We start from the raw sequence: 9,090 nt of genomic DNA, 5'->3' as shown, positions 1-9,090 counted from the left end.
TTATTATTATTATTATTATTATTATTATTATTTACTTGTTTTTTTTGAGATGGAATCTCCATTCTGTTGCCCAGGCTGGAGTGCAGTGACACGATCTTGGCTCACTGCAACCTCTGTCTCCTGTGTTCAAGCGATTGTTCTGCCTCAGTCTCCCGAGTAGCTGGGACTACAGGTGCCTGACACCACGCCTGGATAATTTTTGTATTTTTAGCAGAGGTGGGATTTCACCAAGTTGGCCAGGCTGGTCTCAAAAACTCCTGACCTCAGGTGATCTGCCCACTTTGGCCTCCCAAAGTGCTGTGATTACAGGTGTAAGCCACTGTGCCTGGCGGACATTGTGTTTATTGAAAGGATACAGTAAATCCAGAAATTTTACAGGACTGAGGTACACATATGTAGCAATATACTCAGTGTATACACTCAAGACAAACCACTAAAAGGCTATCTCATCCTAGAATAGTTTTAGCCAGGGTTAAATTAAATAAGGGGTGTGTGTGTGTGTGTGTGTGTGTGTGTGTGTGTGTGTGTTTCTTTTTCAGAGGAAAATAAGTCACAAAGGAGCAGCTTAGCAGGTTTAAGAGGTGCTATTAGGCTAGTGCAAAAGCAATTGCGGTTTCTGCCATTAAAAGTAATTGCAGAAACAGCAATTACTTTTGCACCACCCTAATGTATCACCAGTTGCCATATTATCCTTTAGACAAACATTGGACTTTAAAAGTGTTTCCATAAAGCCCAAGATACTTTAAGGAATCCTCTCAAATCTGTGGTGAAAGAGAGGACAAAGGAAAGAGCTTTGGTACCCTTACCTTCATTTCAAATTTTGATTATTTTGCTTTTATTACTTTGTTTATGAAACATATGATTCTCTGGTCATCAAAAATAAAAAATGTTTGCAAGTCAGTAGTCATAGTTTTGGGCAGGATAGTTGGGGTACTGGTGATGGTGGTATTAGATCTTATTTATATGGATGTGAGCTTCTTGGCTTTCTTAGACTCAACTGGAATTTGTCATATCTTCTCCCCTTCCTTTTTTCTGCATGACAATAGAACTCCAGCAGCAGAGGTAGCCTCTAGAGTGTATGGCTAGGAGGAGCTGCACATATCTGTCATATCATAGTACTAGTGGTCTAAGGAGAGATATTTGGGCTGCATTGTGTAAAGCCTATAAAACTTCTGGCAAAATCTTCCATTTGAATAAATATCCAATCAAATTCACAGTCAGATGTAAAAACCTGTGAGAGATTTTCCCGTAAACTAGTGTAACTTAATTTAAAATTTTCTGAGCACCAGTAGACGAATTCTAGATCTTGAATACAGTGTTGTATTTCTAAAGCTGTGATTTTATGTACAATTGATAAAGTATTTATGAAAGTTGCATTAAAGCATTCATGGAGGAAGGCTCTATAACATACACTCAGCTCAAAATTTCAGCAGCTGATTTTCCAGTCTACAGGTTATCGGACCTTTCATTTTTCTTATGCTGTCAGTCTTTGGGCCATTTCCTACATTAGCTATTTGACAAGACTATCCATGTAGAAAGTTAGTTAGACCTGAGTTTGTCAATTAGGTTAATAGTTACAGTTTCATTTAAAGGTTTGATAGAAAAGAATGTTGAACCCCCTAAGTAACATTTAGAGTTATCTGTAGATTTAATCAATCCATGATCTTCCTCTTGCAAATTACCACAAAAATGTCAAGAATCATTTTTTTAGCACTTTTGGAAATGCAGCTGAAATTCTATGCCTGGGAGAAGGAGGTAAGTTATAGCTTCATCTTTGATAAGAAGTGATACTGCAATATCAGAGGTGCAACAAGGATGACGAACATCTGATTGTTAAAGCATTGTTTTCTTCTCATTCCTTTTTTTCTGGAGTGAAATTGCACACAAATGAATTGTACATTAAACTATTTGCCATAGAACCAATTAGCCAAATGTCTACACATGTTATCAGTCTGAAAAAGCTGGGAGTTGAGGTATCAGTCTAGTTTTGTTGAATTAATAAATTCAACAATTAGAATATTCAATCTGTATTAACTTAGCAAGTAGTGGTACCTGTGCATCTGTATGCATGGCTCTCAGTCAAATATAACCATGTGTTCTTCTGAATGCTAGTATCCCTTTAATTGCTCTTACGATACAACATCCATTAAGAATACACTTACTAAACATGTGCTGTGTTCTAGATATTGTCTTAGATATCAGGTTTATGTATGAATTCAGATCCAGACTCTAAAAATTTCAGAGTCCGGAAAAGGAGACATGTATGAGCGTGGCAGATTTCTTCCCTCTGTCTCTGCAGATCTATTTTCTACCATTATCAGCTGTGTTACCTGGCCCAGCACAATGGCCTGTATGGACTACCAAAGGGCTTCCTGGCTTTAGAAAGTGGGATTCAGGCTACTACAGGGCCAAACCAGCAGCAGATAAGAGGAAGTTGAAAGTGAGGTCGGGGTGTTTCATCTCCCTGTGACTATTCAGGGCCTGGCTGTGTTTCTTCACTGAATTTCACTGCTCCTCTCAAGGCAGCCTCTTTTGCCAACTCTCTTCTTTCAGGTATTGTTAATCATTCCCTCCCTTTGACTCTTTGGGTTAGGATTGGTGACAGCTCTGCTGTTACACATCATGGGTTACAGTGCTAAATCCTGTGTCTCCCTTGTATTCTACCCCAAATTTGGATGATAATCCTTTTCTAAATGAACACTTCTCAAGTGATCCTAATGTAAGAAAGTTGTTTCCTCTTGGATTCTCTACATGTTATTTAACAATATAAGTTGGGTTAAAAAAAGCCTACAAAACACTAGGGACATACAAAGGAAAGAAGGATCGCCTCCTCTGAAGAGTAAGTATTAGGACACACAGCTCAAAGTGGTGGCATGTGGGCTAACACTTGAAGGATCAGAAAATTTATGAGATGAAAAATATGGGAAAAAGCATACTGAGTGGGAGGAAACACACTTGTCAGAATCACAGAGGTTGTAAATTCAATAGCTAGTTCTGAGAATAGTTAGAGATGTGTGGTTGAAGCCTAATATGTGTGAAAGGAAAAGGTGGGAGACATAAAGATGACAGCAGCAAAACTAGTGTGTATCTTGTCTACCAAGATCTCTGTGCCTAGCACAAACATGATGTTCAATAATAGTTTGCTGAGAAAATAGGTAAATCAATAAATACAAAAGTAGGCAGGAGGCAGATTGTGAAGGGTTTTGAATGCTAAGGAATTTGTACTTCACAACTAAAATGATAGAGACATAGAAAATGGTTTTGAGCAGGGGCTTGATGCATTGTAATATTCTTCCTTTCAGTTATCAGTACATTTATTGTCCCCCTTACTGGATTGTAACCGTGTTGAAGGCAGGAAACAAGTCTTATTTATCTATATACCCCCATTATCTCTGAATGAAAGGATTCATACGTTATTGACACCCAAAATCTGCTTGCTGAATTATTGCAAGTATAAATTACATGCTTGGACTTTTAATAGCATGTGCATTTTATTTTAACCATTTTTATTAGAGCTTTTAAAATGAAACCATACTGATTTTATCTCAAACATTGATTTAAACATGATGCAACTGAAAGCAGAAACACAATGCCACTGATGGGTTTAATATGCTGCCTACTGAAATATCATTTGTTCTTTTATTAATCATTGATCCACAGAAGGCCTCAACTTGGAAGATGATTGACTACAGCTCAGAGATTCTCTTGAGGGTTTTAGTGAAAGATTTGGCTCTTTCTGTAAATATTTACTGCCATAATCAGTGGTTTGATGGGGCCACTAATGAACATTCTGTCCTTAAGAATGAAAAGGATCACTTTTCATCAGAAATTTCCCTCACTATTTTCACTAATCTTTATCTTAAATCTCGAAGAGTTACAAATTGTTCAATTTTTCCATTGGTATGAATTAATTTAAAACTAAATATATTGGCTCAGACTTGTTAATGAATATAAAAAATATTTTAGACCAGGCGCAGTACCTCATTCCTGTAATCCCAGCACTTTGGGAGGCGAAGGTGGGTGGATCACCTGAGGTCAGGAGTTCCAGACCAGTCTGGCCAACATGGTGAAACTCCATCTCAACTAAAAATACAAAAATTAGCCGGGCATGGTGGCAGGTGCCTGTAATCCCAGCTACTCAGGGGGCCGAGGCAGGAGAATCGCTTGAAACTGGGAGTCGGAGGTTGCAGTGAGCCGAGATTGTGTGGTTTCACTACAGCCTAGGGGACAAGAGCGAGACTTTGACTCAAAAAAAAAAAAAAAAAAAAAATTAAAGCAGGAAAATGTAATGTATCAAAGCTATGTATTTTTATTTGTGTTTATTCATTTATTAGCCTGTCATTAGTAAATGCTATGGAATAAATGCCTGTATCTCTCCAAAATTCACGTGCTGAAATCTAATCTCCAATGTGATAGTGCATAGAGGTGGGGTCTTTGAAAGCTAATTGTTTTCTAGGAGTGGAGTCCTTGTGAATGGATTTAGTGACCTTATAAGAAGAGGTAGGGGAGCCAGCTTGCTCTGTTTCTGCCATGTGAGGATACAACAGAAGTTGTGGGTCTGCAACCTGGAAGAGTCCTCAACCTTGCTGGCACCCTGATCTCAGACTTCCAGCCTCCACAACTGTGAGAAATAAATTTCTGTTGTATATAAGCTACCCAGTCTACAGTACTTTGTTATAATACCCCAAACTGACAGACAGCAAGTCAATAAGTTTCTATTTGTAAGAATATGCTAATATACTTCAAAGTTATTTCCTTATGTAGGCAGGTCTTTTTAACAGCTACTGATTTGAACATCTATGGTTGTCTGTGAGCTATTAGAGGTGTTATGTGGGATTCTGTAGCAGATGCTATTGGTGCCCTCCCTGGACCTTCTCTACTAGGTGGGTACACCCACCTCCCAGCTGTTGTGGGTGTTGATTGTTAAAGGTTCACACCTACACTCTTCCTCAAAGCATTATCTGTGGCTGATGGGAGGTGCCCAGCCTAGAGATGCATTGGAAGTTATACTCCTCTACACAGATGGCCCGTGGTCAATGACAGACTGATATAATGTATAACAGCCCGGCTTTCTCACCCTTGGGAGGAAATGTGTAGGTGCAGTCTATGCTGTAGAGCTCTAATGAGATCAGGCTGAATATAGACTCCTCTTGGACCTCTATCTTTGCCTGCCATCCTCCACCATTCTATCCTGCTTTTCTCACTCCCCTGAAGATTTCTCCTTAGAACACTGCTTCAGTAAATCTCCTGCAATAATTCCTATCTCAGGCTTTGCCTCAAGGAAACCCCACTTTAGACGGATACACACACACAAAAAGACATAGACTGTTTTAAATGAATGCATAGTCTAACAGTGGAATATGTTTGAAATAATTTCAACTAGAATATAGAGTGAGTTAAAAGAAATACAAGGGTGGTGTACGGGGGTTAAAAGAAGACATTCTTCACATAGATTATGGGTAAGATGAGAAATCCTTGAAGCAACATGACTTGAGGTTCATTTGAGAATTGCCAGTAGGCCATTTTGTCTGGGGAAGAAGTGGAAGGTTATGATGGAGCCATATTGTGTCATGCCTTGAAAGCTAGGATAAGGTGTTTGTTTTTAATTTGAAAGCAATGGAAAGCCATTGAGTATTTTTTGAGCACCACATTGATTCTGTTGGAACTGGGCTTCTAAAGATACATTCGGCTGACTATATAGAGTAAATATTAATGGCAGAAAATGAGAATTGGAGAGACCAGTAAGAAAGCTAATAGACAAATGAGAAACAGTGATGTTCCTTAGTGACAGTGGGATGACACATAAATGTGAGGGGCATTTTAGAAGTAGAATTCATGAGACTTGGCAAGTAATTGGATACAGAGAGCGAGAAGCGAGAGCAAGAGTGAGAGTGGGAGCGAGAGTGAGAGCGAGAGAGAGAACAGTGTCTCAAGGATCTTGAGCCTACTTAAATGATCACTTCTTAATGCCTTCCCCAAAGTGGAATTGTTGCACTGAAGGATATGCATATTAAACATTCTGTTATAAAATGCACACACTGAGTTTTGTCCCCTTTCAAACACTGGTGACAATTTAATGGCAGGAATGATATTGTTATTTTCATTCATTCTGAAAATTATGAATAAAGGTAAACATATTAATGGGTTTTGTTGACTATACCCATCATGGCATTCCTTCTGTTATATTTTCATCTCTCCTTGAGTAAATTCTTGCTCTACATAGTTCGATGCTGTGTTATGAGGACCATGATGACTTATGACAATTTGAGACCCATTCAGACTATTTTCTGACTAAAAATCAAGAGGAAATGGAATGCCCAAATGGAATTTTCTAGGCAACTGAGGGCACAGCTGGATGTGCTGCAATGCCCAAGAAAAACCTCCCCGGCAATACCCTCAAACAGCACTGTGGAAAGGCTTTGGGTGAAAAGACCCGGGCTTGAATCCTGGCTCCACCAACAGAGATTTGCACACATTTGGACAAATCTCTTATCTCTCTAGGCCTCAGTTTTCAAATTTGTAAGTCAATACTTTCTTCAAAGAGTTGTTCTGAGGGACAATTGAAATAATGTGAGCAATTTTCTTTAAACTTACAAAATGAATGTTAGTAGACTTTACTCCTGCTGCTATTTCCCCTTAGGGACAAAAACTTCTTTTTTCTTTTATTTCTTTTCTTCAGCATCTTTCCTGGTACATAGTAACTCTTCATTAAAGTCTCTCATATGGATGGACAAGTGAATTTTTGCCTAGGGTGATATAAGTGACAGTCTGTATAGTTCATTCTCCTTTGGCCTTTCTGAAATAAGAAACAGGAAAGAAAAGATTTATTGGAAAGTTTTTTGATATGAAAAAATATTTTCTTCTTCTCCATCTGTTTTGACTTTAGTACCTAAAAGCTTGTGTATTTCATTTAGGAGGAATGAAATTCATTTCCCCCTCTTTATAAAGCATTGTATTATTTCTGATAGGCTTCTGGATTCTATTATTGTTATTTAAACAACAGTATCCTGCTGAGGTAGTTGCAGCTGGCTTAGCACATGGAAAAACTGTTGTTGCATCTTTTATTTTTACTCTTCGGTATTTCCTGAAAATGATAGGAAGATGAAAAGTGACCTTCTCTTTGGTATTTTTTTTTCCATTGGAACAGCTTATTTAGATTATTTGAGTAGCTCTCTCTCTCTCTCTCTCTGTGTGTGTGTGTGTGTGTGTACCCATTCTTGTGCTCCCATTTTTTTTCCTATCCTTCAGGAAAGGATTTTGATGCTTGATTATGTTTTCTGAATTCTCTAGTATACTTGTTCTATGCTTTTTTTGTCAGGTCATTTTCAACAGGATCTTTTTGTAATTAGAGAATCTCTCTAGCCTCATAGGTACTCTGCTGCCAGTAGACTAGACAAGTATTATAATTATTCCCACAGGTCAAAACCTGTGGATATTACAGATTGAAAAAATTGCCAGGTGAGTCCAGATTAGAAATTGCCTCTCTAGCTTCATTTGGGGGCTTTTCACCAGACCCCAGGGAACTTTATTATGTGGCAAAACTCCTAATAGAGTATCCATTGTCCTTGAGGCATAGTGAGATGTGAATGTGCTTGTCTTTCAGTTTGATTTTATCAGTTCATGCAAGCATTGAATGGATCATTTTGGGGCCTAGAGGGATTGGAGCTGAGTTTCTGTCACTTGTAGCTAAGAATATTAGCAAATGCACCGTATGACGTAATGTTCTAACCAAAAGAGGCTATTGCCATTTCTGAGCATGGTGTGTACTTCCCCATGCTGTTGGATTTGCTTATATTGTTACCTTTCTTACATTACACATTCTCATATTTAACCTGAAATCCTAACAATCCTCAAAGTATAGCTAAGGTGTTATCCCCTCTATTAAACCTTTCTTTGTTTTGGAGGGAAGAATTTTCATTTTATTTTATTTTCTTTCTTTTTTTGAGACAGAGTCTTGCTCTGTTGCCCAGGCTGGAGTACAGTGGCGCAGTCTTGGCTCACTACAACCTCTGCCTCCCAGGTTCAAGCGATTCTCCTGCCTCAGCCTCCAGAGTAGCTGGGACCACAGGCAGTGCCACCACACCCGGCTAATTTTTGTGTTTTTGTGAGATGGGGTTTCACCATCTTGTCCAGGCTGGTCTTGAACTCCTGACCTATGGTGATCTGTCGGCCTCGGCCTCCCACAGTGCTGGGATTACAGACATGAACCACTGCGCCCACCCCGGGAATTTTCATTTTCATCTGGGCTTCATAGCAATTTCCAGCCTGCCCCCTGCCATTTTATATGACTTTTCACATTTTGTAATAGGTAATAGGACTTTTTAAAAAATGTTTATTTCTTGAGATGGAGTTTTGCTTGTTGCCCTAGCTGGAGTGCAGTGACGTGATCTCGGCTCACTGCCACCTTGGCCTCCAGGATTCAAGTGATTCTCCTGCCTTAGCCTCCTGAGTAGCTGGTACTAGAAGTGCTGCCACCACACTGGCTAATTTTTGTATTTTTAATAGAGAGGGGATTTCAACATGCTGGCCAGGCTGGTCTCAAACTCCTGGCCTCAGGTGATCCACCTGCCTCTGCCTCCCAAAGTGCTGGTATTACAGGGAATTATAGGGTTTTATTTTTGCATTTTAAAAACCTGTTAGATTATAAATCTAGATTTTTCTGTATCCTTCTCACCTAAGTGAGAATTTTGTAGTATACTTGTAAGGATATACTAAGTGAGACGGATCAACACCAAGTAGGAGACTGGTAAACATGTATTGATGGGTGGTTAAATTTTCTGCCTGTAATGAAATTACATTCATAATTTACATTTAAAGTGTTTTAAACATAAGCAGCAGGGTTAACAGTCAATTTTAGTTTCTCAAAATTCTGTTTTCTGACTTTTATTGTATTTGTTCTGGTGAAGGTAGCTTACACGCATACTTTGTAATTCTATTTTTAAACACATCATAAACTGTGGGCTACTTGCCTGTCAAAAATGGAGCCATTACCGGCCGGGTGCGGTGATTCACGCCTGTAATCCCAGCACTTTGAGAGGCCAAGGTGGGTGGATCACGAGGTCAGGAGTTCGAGATCAGCCTGGCCAAGAT

At 39.0% G+C, this 9,090-nt stretch overlaps 1 protein-coding gene across 1 annotated transcript in view; it reads left to right on the top strand.

The window, feature by feature from the left end:
- Positions 1–9,090, top strand: part of PRKG1 (protein kinase, cGMP-dependent, type I) — a 1,334,865-nt gene that overhangs the window by 138,166 nt on the left and 1,187,609 nt on the right. The gene's annotated exons all lie outside the window — the stretch shown is intronic.

Source organism: Mandrillus leucophaeus, unplaced genomic scaffold (assembly GCF_000951045.1).
Source record: "Mandrillus leucophaeus isolate KB7577 unplaced genomic scaffold, Mleu.le_1.0 Scaffold376, whole genome shotgun sequence".
In the NCBI taxonomy this organism is placed as follows: Eukaryota; Metazoa; Chordata; class Mammalia; order Primates; family Cercopithecidae; genus Mandrillus; species Mandrillus leucophaeus.
The sequence above is the reverse complement of the archived record's forward strand: the minus strand, read 5'-3'. Positions and strand labels throughout refer to the sequence as shown.